At 43.7% G+C, this 19,489-nt stretch overlaps 1 long non-coding RNA gene across 1 annotated transcript in view; it reads right to left on the bottom strand.

Annotated features, from left to right (window-relative positions):
* Window positions 1–2,174: 2,174 nt before the first annotated feature.
* The window catches only part of LOC144578854 (uncharacterized), a 48,277-nt gene continuing 30,962 nt past the window's right edge, over window positions 2,175–19,489 (bottom strand). The window contains exon 3 of the long non-coding RNA XR_013525287.1: window positions 2,175–2,612. This is a non-coding gene — a long non-coding RNA (uncharacterized LOC144578854). The remainder of the gene's footprint in view (window positions 2,613–19,489) is intronic.

Raw genomic sequence — 19,489 nt, 5'->3', positions numbered from 1 at the left:
CAGGTGGTTCACTTGAGGCCAGGAGTTCAAGACCATCCTGGCCAACATGGCAAAACCCCAGTTCTACTAAAACTACAAAAAATTAGCTGGGCATGGTGGCACATGCCAGTAATCCCAGCTACTCAGGAGGCTGAGGCAGAAGAATCACTTGAACCTGGGAGGCAGAGGTTGCAGTGAGCCAAGATCACACCACTGCAATCCAGCCTGGGTGACAGAGCAAGACTCCATCTCAAAAAAAAAAAAAAACCTCTGTACTTAAAATCACCTCATAATTTATCATAGAGTAAAATGATAAAATAAAAAAAACCTCTGTATATAAAATCACCTCATAATCTATCATAAAGTAAATAAAATGATAAAACAATTTTAATAAATCTTCAGAAAATTTGTGTGATTCTTTTTTTTTTTTTTTTAAAAAAGGTTTTACTCTTATCACCCAGGCTGGAGTGCAGTGGCATGATCTCTGCTCACTTCAACCTCCATTTTCTGGGCTCAAATAATTCTCCTGCCTCAGGCTCCTGAGTAGCTGGGACTACAGGTGTGCACCACCACGCCTGGCTAATTTTTGTATTTTTAGTAGAGACAGGATTTCACTATGTTGGCCAGACTGGTCTAGAACTCCTGACCTCAAGTGATCCACTCACCTCTGCCTCCCAAAGTTCTGGGATTACAGGCGTGAGCCGTCGCACCCGGCCAGATTCTGTGATTCTGTTATTGTTTATGGGTCGGGACCATAGGGTTGCTGGACTCGGGAGGGGCACTGTTTATACAGAATAGAATGTAAAGGGCACTGGAACTGAATGAAGACAGGAGATTACCGGGGCAGTGGTGCACGCCCGTAGTACCAGCTATTCAGGAGGCTGAGGTGGGAGGGTCACTTGAACCAAGAAATTTGAGACCAGGCTAGGAAACACAATAAGACCCTGTTTCTAAAAAATATATATACAGCTCAGCGATTTCTCAAATTCCTGGGCTCAAGCAATCGTCCCTCCTAAGCCTCCCAAGTAACTGGGATTATAGGTACACACTACCCCGCCTGGCTAGTGTGTTATTTTTTGTGTAGATGGGGACTTGCTATGCTGTCCAGACTAATCTTCAACTCCTGGGTTTAGGCAATTCTCCTGCCTCAGGATTACAAAGCACCGGGATTACAGTTGTAAGCCAGCACATCCCACCATAAATATATTTAGAAGGGCCATTTTGAGACTACCAAAAGGACCCTCACATACATAGGCTTCTCTCCATAAGTAGGAGAGAGGATTGCCAGAAGCTTCTACAGGCAGCGTCTGCCAGGCCAGAAACTGTGAAGGAACCAGAAAAGGAGCTCTACCAGTGAGGGCTCTGAAACCAAGCAGAACTCCTTTTTTTTTTTTAGACAGTCTTGCTCTGTCGCCTGGAGTGCAGTGGCATACTCTCTCGGCTCACTGCAACCTTCACCTCCTCGGTTCAAGCAATTCTCCTGCTCAGCACCCCAAGGAGCTAGAACTACAGGCACACACCACCATACCCAAGCTAATTTTTTTGTATTTTTAGTAGAGATGGGGTTTAGACATGTTAGCCAGGCTGGTTTTGAACTCTTGACCTCAAGCGATCCACCCACCTTTGGCTTTCAAAGTGCTGGGACTACAGGTGTGAGCCACCACGCCCTGCCCCAAGCAGAACTCTTATACACCATCAACCATGGAGCGCTCACTAGGATCCCCTGTGCTAGAGGAAACGCTGAATTCATTTTCTACTCATTATGCAGAAGATATGACATCACTCTCGCCATATAAAGAACCGCGTCACCTATCAAGAACCAATCTTGTGAAAACATTTGCAGTCTGCTTTTTAAATTTAAAAACATATTTCCATCCTGGATTTGTGACTGATTCAATTGCAGGTCTGTGATGATTTGGACATGGTGATTTCCTGTTCTCCTGATGGTCTGTAGCACACCTTCTCTCAGTTGTCCAATCAAGCCCTAGTTGAAGTGCAGCTTTAAGGGGATTTAGCAGATGTAAAGAAAGCCCAAAATCCTTGAGTTAATCCCGAGACATAAGATGGGGGCTGGGCTGACCCAAGCATGTGGAAACCCTTTAAACAGCCCACGGGTGTAAGGTTTGAATGAGGCAACTGAGGTTTAAATGAGGCAACTGAGGCCAGTTATTGAAATAAAGAAATTTAATCAGCTCCTGGGCAAGGTTCTGTGGTCAGGGGAAAGGGAGCCAGAGAAGTCACGCTGAATTCCTGGGCGGTGGGGTTTTTATGGCTATGAGGAACGAGCAACATGCTCTGATTGGCTCCAGGGGAGCGGGATTGGGACGGGGCGGGCCGCTATTGGTTGGCGAGTTGTTGGGAGGGTTTTCCGGTGCGAGAGCCGGCCAGGGTTGCATCAGCCAGAGCCTTCCAGGGGAGCCATGCAGCAGAGCTAGGTGCCCAGTGCAGAGCCTGGTGCCGGGTGCCGAGTCAGGGTCTGAGTGCAGAGGTGGGTGTGTCTGGCCTCCCGGCGAGGCAACCAGCCTTCCGGTGGGCATTCCCTGAGGTTTAGGGATACAGGCAGCAGAGGGGAGAGGATCCTCAAAGTGATTTCTCTATGCCCAACCCTGTAGACTCAGCTCAATTCAAATATCCTACACATGGAAAATGAAAGAAAAAAAAGTCAGAAAGTGTGCTGTGATAGCTGGTAGCTGATTGAGCCAACATTGAATGAGTTATATCAGAAGACAAAGGAATCTGAGCGAGAACGTCAGGAAGAAGAGGCCAGGAGAGTGTCTCTGGCCCATCTTCACCATTCATCATCGGAAATCCTGCTGTGTCTTAGAGATGTTTCATTAGCAGTGTTGGGAAAAGCAGCAAAGGAGAAAGGACTTACAGAGTGCCTACATAAATTGATTATGTGTAACATATAAACAACGAACAACAAAAACCGTGGAAGGCCATAGGAGGCCTCTGAGGAGGAAGGCCTCTCCACGCCTCATGTTCCAGTGCAGGGTGACCTCGGCTCTGTTACCATAAACATTGTGCTCAAGGGTGTAAAACCCCTTCGTAGCACTATGACGTAGCCAGACTTGTAGGCTCCTTGTAAGGTCCGCATTCCACCAGCTGCACATAGATAACAGGTTAATGTTCTTGTTTTGTGAAACTCCCAAACCAACCACTGTTATCAATCCTTAGGATGACACACCAGTTCTGGCTCACTGATTCACTTATGGCTCACTGACCCCACTATTACTCTACCCTTACCCTGTAGATCAAAGTCATTGTAATCAATAAAGTGTTGATGATCAGAGCTCGGGGCCTTCACTGCCTCCTCCAGAGTAATAAGTGATGGCTCCCTGGTCCCACCATCTCTCTTAATCTTTTTCTCATTCCTTTATTGCCACCGAACTTGGGGTACCCACAGGTTTTGTAGGCCTGGTTCTCTAGTTTCTGGTGCCCAACATGGGGCTCACGGATCCCTACATTCTGGCACCCAATGTGTGGGGCTCATGAATCCCTATGTTCTGGCACCCAATGTCTGGGTCTCATGGATTCCCTACAAGCAGAAAGCCATCAGCAGAGACCTGTATGTGTATTGTCTAAAAGAAGGTTATGCAGATCTAAACCTGACTGTCAAGTGGAAAAGAGATAGTTATGAGGCCTTATGCTGCCTGTGGTGTGTTCAGACTCAGGATACCAACTTTGGAACCAACTGCATCTGCCGGGTTGTATAGGGCACCCTTGACATAAGTGACTCCATCTTAGAAAAAGACTTTATTTTATATTTCAAAAGGCATTATGCCAGTAGGACCAGATGTTTGCCTAATCAATGGCGACAACACCCAACCAGATAAGGACATGACCCTTTACTATCAGCACTCATCAGAGGACTCAAAGGTCATAAGATGAGTCAGACTTCGCCAGGCAGTAGCCATTGTGACAGACCCCATCTTGCTGGTGCTTGTGACCGACACCTGGTATCTGCCACCAAAGCTCTGCTCAAATCAAAAACTCTTCCTTATGAGACGTTGGCAACTGTCCAGATCAGCCCAGGACACCCTCCTTGTGCACGTCGCTCTCCCTGGACTGGTTCATTAACCCTTATTCCTATCCGCTTTTCTCTTGATGTTAAATGTTACTTGCTTGTGTCTAATATATAACATTTACATTTTAAGTACACTATTATGAATGGTTTGCAGTATCGACTGACTTATGGAGTGGCTTGAACTTGGGTGCCCACAGTTCTGACTACTGAGTGAGCAGGTGGTATTTAGGAGAATGCCTGTGTAGCTCAGAGCTTGTGGCTTTTATGATTGAAATGGCATCAGTAAAAGCCTAATCTTGTGGAAAGACACAAACCTAGGTGAACCTGGTTCTGTCTGACCTTGCACTGCTCACGACACGGGTCCCCCACAGGGGCCAGCGGGAAGCTGGCAGCGTGGTGGAGAAGTGCCCTATGGCCACAAAAGCTGTCCCTGCAGTGGCCACTCTGGCCCAACTCCCACTTCACCCTGGACTTTGAACTTCCATGAGGTCTGGGGATCTCCGAGACTCTAGGTCCCCCAAAAGTGATCAATGTTAAGGACATCCAGAACTGGCATGAGTGCCCCAACCACTGAGTGTGTCATGGTCACCTCCCAAAACACCCCCAGCCCTTCCCAGCAGCAAGGCTGGAACTCTGCTGCCTCTGAACCAGATCTGAAACTTTGATCCCCATTGCATTTGAGAGACAAGGGAGTATCACAGTTCTGTGTCCTCAGAACATCTTTGCTTCCCCATACCCAAGGTCATGAAAGTAAAATTTGAAAGTGAAAAAGAAGGAAAAGTAAAACAGATAAGTAGTCTCCAGAGAGAAGATGTTGACTCCTGCTCCGTTAGGGTCCTACACAGGCTGGAAGTGAGCAGCAAGCAGCTCAGAGCAGAGAAACGCCCAATTAAAGGGTGGAGAAACACAGCCTGTGCTTTCACGTTCTTTCCACCAGGTGGCGCGCGCTGATCCTTAACTTGGAAAAAGGGATTGTGCTTGAGTGGCTTGTATTTCCTTCCGAGTACAAATAGAAACTTTGTTTTCTAAGAATGCGAGGCTTAGCCCAGGAGGAAGAAAATCAAATTCAGGTCCAAAATTATGGGAAAAAAAATTTTTCTGTTTTTCTTCCAAGCTTCTGCCTTTTTGCTCTCAGGAATTACTGCTGCTGAACTGGAAGCAGAGATTGTCCCTGGCCCTTCCTGATCAGTAAATGGTTGTTAAGTATTTCATGATGTCACCTGTTTTCTTGATGTACCTAAGTGTGGGGGTATTTGTGGGATGAGGGAATAGTGTTTGTTTTGGGGGTTTTTGTTTGTTTCTTTTGTTTGCTTTGTTGTTTTTGAGTCTCACTCTGTCGCCCAGGCTGGAGTGCAGTGGCACAATCTCAGCTCACTGCAACCTCCGCCTCCCAGGATCAAGCAATTCTCTTGCCTCAGCCTCCTGAGCAGCTGGAACTACAGGTGCACACCATTGCGCTTGACTAATTTATTTTTATTTATTTATTTACTTATTTTGTATTTTTAGTAGAGACGGGGTTTCACCATGGTCACCAGGCTGGTTAACTCCTGACCTCAAGTGATCTACCCGTTTCAGCCTCCCAAAGTGCTGGGATTACAGGTGTGAGCCACCACACCTGGCTAGTGTTCATTTTTAACAGGTAAAAGGTTACTGTTGTTTTCGGGGGGGGTATCTTTAAGATAGGGTTTCTGTCCCCCAGGCAGGAGTCCAGTGGTGCAACCATAGCTCACAGTAACCTCAAGCCCCTGGGCTCAAGCAATCCTCCCTCCTCAGCCTCCCAGTAGCTGGGACTATGGGCACACACCACAACACTAGGCTAATTTTTTTTAATTTTTTGTAGAAACAAAGTCTTACTATGTTGTCCAACCTGGGCAACACACCACAACAACAGGCTAATTTTTTTAATTTTTTGTAGAAACAGAGTCTTTCTATGTTGCCTAGGTTGGTCTTGAACTCCTGGGCTCAAGCAATCCTCCCATCTTGGCCTTTCAAGGCACTGGGATTACAGGCATGAGCCACCATGCCCAGCCCAAAAGGTTATTCTTTTTCATGAGCCAAAAATATTATTCAGGCTTGAAACAGAAGGGCTTGAGTAGAATGTTATTTTTACTTTGCCATATAAAAATAACATTAAAACTGCCTTACATTATAAGGTATATAACTATTTATACACCAAGGTGTACTAGAAAGGATATTGGAGTTGGCCGGGAGCGGTGGCTCACGGAGGTCGAGGCGAGCAGATCATGAGGTCAAGAGATCAAGACCATCCTGGTCAACATGGTGAAACCCCGTCTCTACTAAAAATACAAAAAAATTGGCTGGGCATGGTGGCACGTGCCTGCAATCCCAGCTACTCGGGAGGCTGAGGCAGGAGAATTGCCTGAACCCAGGAGGCGGAGGTTGCGGTGAGCCGAGGTCACGCCATTGTACTCCAGCCTGGGTAACAAGAGCGAAACTCCATCTCAAAAAAAAAATATATATATATATATACACAAAAATTATCTGGACATGGTGGCGCACACCTATAGTCCCAGCTACTCCAGAGGCTGAGATAGGAGAATCTCTTGAACCCAGGAGGCAGAGATTGCAGTGAGCCAAGATCACGCCATTGCTCTCCAGTCACACCATTGCCCTGCAGCCTGGCGACAAAGCGAGACTCTGCTTCCCCCTTCCCCCCCAAAAAAAAGATATTGGAGTCAAAAGTCCTGGATTGTCATCTTGGCTCCAACTTTTAGATTTAGAAGATTTTGGTCAAGTTGCAACGTGTAATATCCTCAGTTTCAATATCCCTAAGGTGGTGATGCTAATAGTTGGAAAACCAGGCGAGAAAATGTCTGTGAGATGCTCAACCAAGCAAGAAAATCCCAAGCCCTTAGATGCTCAACATTACTAGTCATTAGGAAAAAGCAGTCAAAACCACTAAATACCCATTAGGAGGGCTACTAACCAAAAACAAAAGGAAAAACACGTGTTGGAAAATAAATGATGGCAAAGAAGTAGGAAAAACAGAACCCTTGTGCATTGCTGTTGAGTATAAAATCATGCAGCTGCTGTGAAAAAGTTTGGTGGATCCTCAGAAAGGTAAACAGAGGGTATGCTCTAGTACTTCTGCTCCTAAGTATATGCCTAAAGGAATTGAAAGAAGAGATCCAAACAGATAATTTGTACAACCAGGTTCATAGCAGCATTATTCACAATAGCCGAAATATATTAACAACTCAAGTATCCATCAACAGATAAATGGATAAAATATGACATATCCATACAATGGAATATTATTCATCCATGAAAAGGAATAAAGTTCTGATCCGTGCTCAGCATGGAAACCTTGAGAACATTATACTGAGTAAAATAAGCCAGACACAAAAGGACAAATATAATGATTCCACTTCTATGAGGTACTTAGAATAGGCAAATTCACAGAGACAGTAAGTAGATTAGACGTTACCAGAGGCTGGGGAGACGGGGTGAGAATGGGAAGTTATTACTTAATGTCTACAAAGTTTCTGTTCAGTATAATAAATTTTTGCAAATAGATAATGATGATGGTTGCATAGCATAATGAATGTAATTAATGTCACTGAATTGTATACTTGAAAATGGTTTAAAAAAAAATAGGCCGGGCATGATGGTGCAAGCCTGTAATCTCAGCACTTTGGAAGGCCAAGGCAGGCAGATCACTTGAGGTGAGGAGTTCGAGTCTCTGCCATAAATACAAAAATTATTGGGTGTGTTGGTGCACACCTGTAGTCCCATCTACTCCAGAGGCCGAGACGTGAGAATCATTTGAACCCAGGAGGTGGAGGTTGCAGTGAGCTGAGATCATGCCACTGCACTCCAGCCTGGGTGACAGAGCAAGACTCTGTCTCAATAAATAAATAAATAAAATAGTGAAAATGGTAAATATTATGTATATTTTATTGCAGTAAAAATACAAAAAAAAAAGTAATTGGGTGGATTTAGACCAATATCGCAATATCGCATTCAAAATCAAGTACAGATTTGGGAATGATTTTTGTTGTTGTTGTTTTGAGATGGAGTCTCGCTCTGTTGCCCAAGCTGGAGTGCAATGGCGCAGTATTGGCTCACTGCAACCTCCACCTCTCAGGTTCAAGCAATTGCCCTGCCTCAGCCTCCCAAGTAGCTGGGGTTACAGGCACCCACTACCATGCCCAGCTAATTTTTGTATCTTTAGTAGGGTTGGGGTTTCACCATGTTGGCCAGGATGGTCTCCATCTCTTGACCTTGTGATCTGCCCGCCTCAACCTCCCTAAGTACTGGGATTAGAGGCATGAGTCACCGCACCTAAACCAGGAATTGTATTTTTCTAAGTGACTATATTTAGTGATTAAACTTCATTTTCCAAGAAATTAAGGTTTCAAGGCCTGGCACATGTGCATTCAAGTCACATGTGCTGAGGTTTCTTCAGGCCCATGTCATCCTTCAAGACAGAAGCATCATCAACGAAACCCTGCTGTCCCTGCATGACATGCTCCCGGAGCTCCTTCCAGGTGCAGATTACTGCTTAGTCTTAGCAAGGATGGGAACGGAAAGAACGTAGCAAGGGAACGGAATCAGAGAACACTCAGTGAACGCCCTCAATGCCAACTCATTTGTGTGTGCTCTTGATCCCTCCTTTAAGCCCAAATTCTACCCTCTGCATTCTTCTTCGATCCCTCGGTCAGAATTAATTTCTCTCTATCTGATATTTTTCAAGGCTCTGTGTGGCATTTCTGCAATCTACCCCATGTTGGCTTACACATGCATGCAGCTCATTTAGCGTAAGAACCTAAAGGCAGGAAGCTTTCTCTTTCGCTTCCCTCCCTGCATTCATCACCCCACTCTCACTCCCGCCCATCTGCAGCAGCCTTGGAAAATGTCTGCCATGACTACTGTATGTCCAAGCTCTATCAAATCCGACAGCAGAGTGGTTTTGCCAATTATTTTTTCTCACAAATAATTGCCTTTTATCTATTTTATTCACTGCAGTCTCAGTTGTTGTCAACTCTTACCCACCCCTGAGACATCCACTCATCACCACTACAAAATCTCAAGCAGAAGCACACGCTGACAGATCCTACAAAGCTTAAGATGTAAATGGCACCAAAGGAGAGATTGTCTGAAGGAAGGCACTCTGAAAACAGCCTGGAACCCTGCTTTAGTGCAACATAGCAACTGGCTTTGTTCACCATATTAAAAAGGATTAACAGGCCAGGTGCAGTGGCTCACACCTGTAATCCTAACATTTTGGTAGGCTGAGGCAGGTGGTTCACTTGAGGCCAGGAGTTCAAGACCAGCCTGGCCAACATGGTGAAACCCTGTCTCTATTAAAAATACAAAAAATTAGCCAGATAAGGTGGCAAGTGCTGGTAGTCCCAGCTACTTGGGAAGCTGAGGAAGGAGAATCACTCAAATCAGGGAGGCAGAGGTTGCAGTGAGCCGAGATCCGGCCACTGCACTCCAGCCTGGACACTAGACTCTGCTTTTTAAAAAGAGGCTGGGTACAGTGGTTCCTGCCTGTAATTCCAGCACTTTGGGAGGCTGAGGCAGGTGGATCACTTGAGGTCAGGAGTTCGAGACCAGCCTGGTCAACAGGGTGAAACCCTGTCTCTACTAAAAGTACAAAAATTAGCCAGACGTGGTGGCATGCACCTGTCAACACAGCTACTCAGGAGGCTGAGGCAGAAGAATAGTTTGAACCTGGGAGGTGGAGGCTGCAATGAGCCAAGATCACACCACTACTCTCCAGCCTAGGTGATAAGAGTGAGACTTTATCAAAAAAAGGAAGAAAGAAAGAAAAAAGATTAATATGTAATCTTTGTCCCTCAAGGAGATAAATGTCCCCGGACAAGAATTCTTCACTGAAAACTCTCCCTATTGCAGAATATCTTTCTTCATTGCACAAGATTAAGTCAGGAAGGAACCATTAGTTAAATACATTCCACATATCTCATTTAATTTTTACACCAACACAGTGAAGTCCTTCTCCATCTGGCTTCTGTTGATCTCTTATCCTTCCTCAACTCAACCTAGCACCCCATTTTCCAACCATACAAAGCTACCTCCAGTCCCTGAACACACCAGCTAACTCTCCTCTCCAATCCTTTTTTTTTTTTTTTCTTTTCTGAGACAGAGTCTTGCCCTGTTGCCCAGGCTGAAGTTCAGTGGCTTGATCTCAGCTCACTGAAACCTCCACTCCCAGGTTCAAGCCATTCTCCTGCCTCAGCCTTCTGAGTAGCTGGGACTACAGACGTGTGTCACCATGCCAGCTAATTTTTTGTATTTTCAGTACAGACAGGGTTTCACCATGTTGGTCAGGCTGGTCTCAAACTCCCGACCTCAGGTAATCCACCCGCCTCAGCCTCCCAAAGTGCTGGGATTGCAGGTGTGAGCCACTGCGCCCAGCCTTCCAATCTTCTGTAAATGGTGTTTCTCTGCAAGGACCCCTGCCTGCTCCCAACATTATTCTAGTTACTATCTACTCATCTTTCAGGTATTATCTCAGAAGGCTTCCCTCTTGAAAACCTTCCATGCCAGCTTCATGCTGCCAAGACTGAGTTAACTATCTGCCCTTTAGTGTCCCCTGGGACCAGTTATCCCTCTGGAGGCACGAACCAGAATCTTAAAATGAAAGTGTGTGTTAACTTGTCTGTTTTCTCTACTAGGCTGAGAAGTCCTTAAGAGAAGCGGCCATTTGTGTACCCAGAACTTCACTAATTAGCTGACGCATGATCAACATTCAACATATCTGTTCAATGGCCATGATCAGTATTCTTTTTTTTTTTAAGACAGGGTTTCACCTTGTTGGTCAGGCTGGTCTTGAGCTCCCGACCTCAGCTGATCGCCCTCCTTGGCCTCCAAAGTGCTTGGATTACAGGCGCAAGCCACCACACCCGGCTGTTCAGTATTCTTTTCCTGTATTCTAGACATAAGGAAGCTGGAACTAAGGCAGTTTAAGAAGGTGACCACGGTCAGCACAGTGGCCTCACGCCTCTAATCCCAGCACTTTGGGAGGCCAAGGCGGGCAGATTGCCTCAGCTCAGAAGTTAGAGACCAGCGTGGGCAACATGGTGAAACCCTTTTTCTACTAAAAATACAAAAAATTAGCCAAGATGGTGACGCACAGCTGTAGTCCCAGCTACTCGGGAGGCTGAGGCACAGGAATCTCTTGAATCCAGGAGGCAAAGGTCACAGTGAGCCAACATCACACCACAGAACTTCAGCCTGGGCAACAAAGCAACTCTGTCTCAAAAAAAAAAAGTGTCCATTGACACAGAGCTTACAAGCAGAACACCTAGACTTGAGCCCAGTTTCTTTTGGTTCAAGAGTTCACAATATAAGGGAATCCCTTTACCAGAGTGTGTGAGAATTTAATCAAGGACTATTCCAAATGTCCCATTGGAGTCATCAGTTCTTTATTTTACCATAATATTCCATCAGAACTCACCCTCACTGTCCAGTGAAAAAGCTTACAGCTCAAGTGGGGTGAGGTGGCTCATGCCTATAATCCCAACATATTGGGAGGCTGAGGGTGAATCATGAGGTCAAGAGATTGAGACCAGCCTGACCAACATGGTGAAACCCCATCTCTACTAAAAATACAAAAAATTATCTGGGAGTGGTGGCAGATGCCTGTAATCCCAGCTACTCAGGAGGCTGGGACAGGAGAATCGCTTGAACCCAGGAGGCAGAGGTTGTAGTAAGCCGAGATCGCGCCATTGCACTCCAGCCTGGGTGACAGAGAAAGACTTTGTCAAAAACCAAACCAAAAAAACCAACCTTACAGCTCATATTTATAAACAGAACTCAAAGACAGGTGCTGCATTTATGAGGTAGAGCAAGGGAAGTTGAGAAAAAGATGGTATCTCCTTTCCCAATGTTTTTTTTCTCTCTCTCTCTCTCTCTTTCAGCTGTATATGTTTTGGGGTCCTAATGTCAAATAATAAGGCTGAAAGTTTTGCTGGAAACCTTCCTACTATGGTTTAAATATTTGTTCCCTCTCACACTCATGTTAATATTTAATTACCAGCTGGCATGGTGGCTCACGCCTGTAATCCCAGCACTTTATGAGGCTAAGGTGGGAGGATCACTTGAGCTCAGGAGTCCCCAAGACCAGCCTGGGCAACAGAGTCAGACCCCTTCTCTATTTTTTAAAAATATTTTTAAATAAAAAATTAAAGTTTATCAATCCAGTTGCTCAGGAAAAAATGTTAATTAATTAATTATCCTTGTAACAGAAGTAAGAGGTGAAAACTTTGACAGGTGATTAGGCCATGAGACCCTGTCCTCATGAAGAGATTCATGTTCTTATCATGGGGGTAGATTCTTAATAAAAGAACAAATTCTGCCCACTTTCCCTCTCTCTCTGCCACCTCCCTCTCCCCTTTGCCTTTCTGCTATGTGATACCTTCTGCCATGTTAGGACACAGCAAGAAGGCTCCCACCAGAGGTTGGCATGTCATTTTTTTTTTTTTTTTTGAGACAAGTCTTACTCTGTCACCGAGGCTGGAATACAGTGACGTGATCTTGGCTTACTGCAACCTCCGCCTCCCAGGTTCAAGCAGTTCTCCTACCTCAGCCTCTCGAATAGCTGGAATTACAGATGTGCATCATCATGGCTGGCTAATTTCTGTATTTTTAGTAGAGACGAAGTTTTGCCATATTGGCCAGGCCTATATCAAACTCCTGACCTCAGGTGATCCACCCGCCTCAGCTTCCCAAAGTGCTGGGATTACAGGTGTGAGCTACTGCACCTGGCCAGGCACCTTGATCTTGTACTTCCCAGATTCCAGTGACAAATAAATTTCTGTGTTTTATAAATGACCCAGTTTGTGGGATTCTGTTACAGCAGCACAAAATGAGCTAAGATACTTCTCTTTTCGCTGATAGAGAAAAACAGCCAATTCGGTGAACTGGTTGAGCTACCCACCTAATTATGCTGTGTCTGGAGCTCTTTTGGGCCCTTGGGGTACCTATAAAAGCCACAGTTACAATTCAAGATGTGAATATTTTCACTTCTCAGTGCTGCCTGCCAGAAAGCAGCCACGCTTCTTCAACACAAGGAGCTCAGAGTGATCCTGTCCTTGCCCACTGAGTGGGTTATCTATTGCTGTATAAGAAACTACTCCAAAACGAAAAGCTTAACAAATTTTGTTATCTCACAATTTCTGTGGGTCAGGAGTTAAAAAGCGACTTAGCTGGATAGTTTGGAGGAGGGTCTTTCCTGAGGTCGCAGTTAGGACATCAGCTGAGACTGCAGTTATCTGAAAGCTCAACTGGAGATGGAGAATCTACTATTCTTATGAGGTTTTCTGTTTTATTTTTTGAAACAGGGTCTCGCCTTGTTGCCCAGGCTGGAGTGCAGGGTGGCACAATCACAGCTCACTGCAGCCTCAAACTCCCAGGCTCAAACAACCCTCCTGCCTCAGTCCTGGAACATCCAGGACTGCAGGTGTACACCACCATGCCAGCTAATTTTTACATTTTTTTGTAGAGTCAGGAGTTTGCTATGTTGCCCAACCTGGTCTTGAATTCTTGGCCTCAAGTGATCCTCCCACCTCAATCTCCTGCAGTGCTGAGATTATAGCTATGAGCCACTGCACCTGGCTAGCCAGGAACCACTTCTTAAATGATTCATTCACATGGCTGTTATCAAGAGTCTTCAGTGTCTTGCTGGCTTTTGGCAGGTGGCCTCAGTTCCTTGCCATTTGGGCATATTCATTTTGTTGCTTGAGTGTCCTCACAAGACGGCACCGGTTTCCCTATAGCCAGTTATCCCAGAGAAAGAACAAGGAGGAAATCACATCATCTTTTATGACCTAGTTTCAGAAGTCACACATCATCATTTCCACAACATCTTATTTATTGAAAGTCGGGCAGTACAACCCACATTCAAAAGCAGGAGTATTGGGCTTTACTTTTTAAAAGGAGAACTACCAAAGTATTTGTGAACATGTTTTTTATAAGTTTTCTTTTGTTTTGTCTTGTTTTGTTTTGTTTGGAGACTACAGTCTCTCTATTTTGCCCAAACTGGGCTCAGCTCAAATTCACAATCATCCCTGGGACTACAAATATGCACCACCATACCCCTATAAACATACTTTTAAATCACTGCACCCATGCACTTAACAACGCATAGATTCACAGACACAAACTTCTTCCTTACTTATGAGGGACATTTGATCTCTCTCACTCAAGTGCTCTAAGCTATATCCTAGGTCCTGAGAAGTTCCCACACATCAGAATTTATTTTCTTGGTTCTAACAGCTGTTGATGAACGGTCTTAACCCTTTTTCACGCCAGTGTTAATCATTCACTGAGGAAAATATTTACAATGTCCCCAGTACTAAGCAGAAAAATATGGAATGCCTGTAATCCCAGCACTTTGGAAGGCTGAGGTGGGCAGATCACGAGGTCAGGATTTCCAGACCAGCCTGACCAATAGTGAAACTCAGTCTCTACTAAAAACACAAAAATTAGCTGGGCATGGTGGCGGGCAGGCTATAATGCCAGCTACTGAGGAGGCTGAGACAGGAGAATCACTTGAAACTGGGAGGTGGAGGTTGCAGTGAGCCGAGATCACGCCACTACACTCCAGTCTGGGCAACAAGAGTGAAACTCTATCTTATAAAAATAAATAAACAAATAAATAACTTTTTTAATGGAATGTAGGACTAAAAACCAGTGTCCCTAACTCAGATGGTTCACAGTTTAGTATGAGAAATAATAAACAGGTAATATGATGCAGTAGGATAAGCACTATAATAGAATTATGCTTCAGGGGCTACACAGCACATAAAAGAGGTAACTGCATAGACTGGAGAGTGAGAAGAGGGAGAGACATGTATACCAGGTGAGATCACCCTGGAGATGAGCTCAAAATATGAGTAGATTTAGCCAAGCAAAAAGGAAGGGAAGAACAGGCTAAGTGATCTTAAGCCCATTCAAAGATGAAGATAGAAAGAACATGGAATCTTTTGAATTTTCATGTGGTTTCTTAGGACTGGCATACAATACAATTCAAGGTGAGAAATAGCCAGAAATGAGGCTAGACTGGGGCCTCCATTCTAAGGAATCTGGAATTTTTCTACCAACAGCAGGGAACCATCAAACTACTTTAAGCAGCTGGGACAAAAGGAAGTTGCCTTTTTTCTAATTTTTCCTTCTTTTTTTTTCTTGAGACAGAATTTTGTTCTGTCACCCGGGCTGTGTAGCAGTTCGATCCCAGCTCACTGCAATCTCTGCCTCCCCAATTCAAGCGATTCTCCTGCCTCAGCCTCCTGAGTTGCTGGGATTACAGGTGTGCGCCCTCACACCTAACCTCAGGTGATCCACCCACCTGGGCCTACCAAAGTGCTGGGATTACAAGCATGAACCACCATACCCAGTGCAAATTTGCACTTAAAAGGTGACTGCTAGGTCGGGTGCAGTGGTTTACACCTGTAATCCCAGCACTTTGGAGGGCCAAGGCTAGCAGATTGCCTGAGATCAGGAGTTTGAGACCAGCCTAACCAACATGGTAAAACCCCCATCTCTACTACAAATACAAAAATTAGCCAGGAGTGGTGGTGGGTGCCTGTAATCCCAGCTACTTGGGAGGCTGAGGCAGGAGAATCATTTGAAAACCCAGAAGGCAGAGGTTTCAGTGAGCTGAGATTGTGCCACTGCACTCCAGCCTGGGCAACTCCGTCTCAATAAAAATAATAAAAATACGAAAATGAGGAGGGACCATGTAAGGAGTGACAATGATGGTGAAGGAGAGGGGTAGTTTGAAAGACTAGAAGGTAAGGAATTGATATATTAATAATTTAGTTCAGTACACTGAGTCATGTGGGGGTGACGAAGGAACCAAGGGAACCTGAGTTTAGGTTTTAGAATAACAACTGAAGGTAAGGGAGACACATTCCTAATGAGATAGGGGAGCAATAGGAAATCAGTTTGGGTTTGGAGTAGATTGAGTTGGAGTATTTGCAGGGTAAATGCTAACATGTAATTTCCGCTAGTTGTGCCTCATTAGGCAGATTCATTTGATGTTGGAAATAGATGCTTGGTGCTGCAAAGAAAAATTAGCACTGAGACAACAGATCTTATAGCAATGCAATTTTTACTTCCTGGACTGCAGGAAGGGTACTCTCACTAGCCATCTTGCCACAAGAGTACAAAGAACAAAGGGAAACAGACAAATTTATCTCTTACACACTTCGGGTCATACTGCTGTGTCTAATCTCCATTGGCTGGAGCCAGACCTCATAATCTAAACTAAAACCCGATTGGCTAACAAATTAAAACTTTTCTAAACAGAAAAAAGTGCTTAACAAAGTTATTAGTACACTTACTCTTTAACAAGAAAGAAACTTTAAAAAAGAACATTTCTACTTTTCACGTCTGAGTTAACAGAAAACTATAGACTTATAAAATTATAAGATGGTGTTGTGTTATTGTTTGGCTTTCTTTTCATTCTTTTTACGATTTTTTTATTTTGCTTTGTTTTATTTTTATTTTTATTATCTCCTACTTGAGCTGCTTTATTGAATCTTCTTTTACAGACAAATAAGAATTTTATAATTGCTTGAATTTAAATTGTTATTTTCAAATTGCTGAAGAGTATTAGAAAACAACTTCTTTCTTGCAATTTTTAAAATGCCCTTTCTAATTGGTTACAGGATAATACATTTATATAACAAAATAATATGTAACTGTTTAAAACAGTTTGTATTAAAAAATATTTAGTGAATGGAGCAATAGTCATGAAATACTCCTAAGCAGAAAAAAAGGCAGGTTACAAAATAGTTATGTGCACTATGATTCTAATTTTCATAAAAATATATGTGCATCTGTGTAGGCACAGGGAAAAATGGAAGGCAAAACAGCAAAATATAATTATGTCTATCTCTAAGTGTTAGGATTTGGGATGTTTTTTTAAATTGTCTTATTGTGTTTTATGCATTTGGTACATTCAAAACAATGAATATTTCATATACCAGAGTTTAAAAATTAATATGGTTTCCAAATGTTTTTGTCTTATAAATTTATTCTATACCTCCAGTGTCAAACCGTAAACTGAAAATAAATTCACTAAATCAGCAGAAGTTATCTTTGCCTTGTGGGAATAAGAGTAATATATATTATTTATGTCTTTTTTTCATTGTTTCCATAATAGAAAGGTTTATCACTAGAAACTATTTTAGAAGGAAACGTTTTCAGATATCATGGAAGATGCAAAAATTAAAAAAAGAAATAGGAGGAAACATTTATTTCCTTCTTCTGTCCCATAAAAGTTCACTTTCAGGAAAGTGCCTGATGTTAGTCAGTTGCACCTCCATGTGAATTTGACACCTCTTCCCCAGAGGTATTTACCTTCCTGACATGCTCTCTAATTAGGAGGAAATCTGAGTTCTATAATGTTCAGATGTCTTGTGGTTTGGCCCACCTACTTCTTCCCTACCAGACTTTCATAAATAGTTCAGTCGTCAAAGGAGATCCCTTCTTCATGATCCATCTTGATCCTACCAGGGACTAACAGCTCTGACTCCACAGTTTCCTCTTTTGGTGATCATGTTTTCCTCATGTTTGGGCTTTCCAGTGTTTTGTGGGAGATTTCCTGGCTGGTAAACTGTGTTTGCTGCACAGAGACACTTATAAGAAACACCAGAGCAGCCCCCAGTGGCTAAGAGGTGAATTCTTCCTAGGCCTCTTTTTCTTTCCCCGACCCGTTTTTCTCCCTGCATGTTGTTGTTGTTGTTGTTGTTGTTGTTGTTGTTGTTGTTGTTGTTGTTTTGAGACGGCTTGTCACTCTGTCACCCAGGGTGAAGTGCAATAGCACAATCTCAGCTCACTGTAACCTCCGCCTACCGGGCTCAAGCTAGGATTACAGACACGCACCACCACACCCAGCTAATTTTTGTATTTTGAGTAGACGAGGAGTTTTACCATGTTGGCCAGGCTAGTCTCAAACTCCTGGCCTCAATTGATCCACCTGCCTTGGCCTCCCAAAGTGCTGAGATTACAGGTGTTAAATACAGTGAGTTTTTTAATTTCTCTTCAAAGAATCAATATGTCAGTGTGTTGAGCTCCCCTATTCTTTGTTCTCCATTTTAAGGTTTAACTTCCTTGTTCTCTTCACCCTACTAAACAACCTTCCCACCAGTTCTAATCAGTGGTTCACATTTGTACCCCTGGTCACCTGCTCCATCCTGAGCTCTGACCTGAGTCACCTCTGGTCACCTACTCCATCCTGACTGACCCCTGGTCACCTGCTCTATCTTCTTCTTTTTTTTTTTTTTAAGGAGAGAAGGAAAGAAAGAAGAAAAAAAAAGGAGTGAAGGAGAGGAAGAAAGAGGAAGAAAAAGAGGGAGAGAGAATGGGAATATTGCTTTATCCTAAACATGGATATTAATAACGGCCAATCAATATTTTGTGTATTTAAAGTGGAGAATGTATGTTTTGTGTATTTAAAGTGGAGAGCTCTATAAATATTTATTAAGTTTACTTGTTCCAGATCTGAGTTCAAGTCCTGGATATCCTTGGTCACCTGCTCTATCTTGAGTCAACTTTAGTTACCTGTTTCATAACCATCATTCCCAGCAAAACTGCTTACCCTGCCACTCTGGCTCACACTCCTGCTCTCTTTAAAATACCCAATCAGAATTACCTTAGACTGTGTGGTCCAACCCTAGCCAATAGGGGAATGACAAAACAATAGGGGCTACCTGCATCAGGGATAAGAGCCTCTTCCCATCCCCTGTTCAGGTGTGCTCTTGCCATTGCTCCACCTATGAGACACACCCTTCCTTTTTTCTTTTTTTTTTTTTTTTGAGACAAGGTCTTACTCTATCACCCAGGGTGGAGTGCAGTGGCATGATCTGGGCTCGCTGCAACTTCCACCTCCTAGGTTCAAGCAATGCTCTGCTTCAGCCTTCTGAGTAGCTGGAATTACAGGCACACACCACCACACCTGGCTAATTTTTGTATATCTTGAGTAGAGACAGGGTTTCACCATTTTGGCCAGGCTGGTCTTGAACTCCTGACCTCGTGATCCACCTATCTCAGCCTTCCAAAGTGCTGGGATTACAGGCATGAGCCACCAAGCCCAAGTGAGACACACCCTTCTGTAGAAGTAAATATTGCCTTGCTGAGGAAATTTATGTTCTAGTGGTATTTCTTTACTGACATCAAGAATTTGCTTCTAACACAGGCATAAGGCACTGAGCCTGGCCTTCCATGCTTTTTGTTGCCATGTTCATTTACTTAAGATCCCTGGTAAAGAATGTGGCTATTACAAAGATTTTTAATCTGTTGTACATTTAATCCCAACCTTTCCTCTACTATGAATAATTGAAATTTAGCTAACTTAACTTTCATGACCTATTTTGAATGTGGAACCACAATTATGGAAAAGTCCTAATGATATCACAAAGACCATCAAGCAGATGTATGACAGAAGTGAAACTATTACATATTGAGGAAAATAATCATGGCTTGAAG

This window comes from Callithrix jacchus, chromosome 13 (genome assembly GCF_049354715.1).
Source record: "Callithrix jacchus isolate 240 chromosome 13, calJac240_pri, whole genome shotgun sequence".
NCBI classification, from domain to species: Eukaryota; Metazoa; Chordata; class Mammalia; order Primates; family Cebidae; genus Callithrix; species Callithrix jacchus.
Note: the sequence above shows the minus strand (reverse complement) of the source record. Positions and strands in the feature narration are given on the sequence as shown.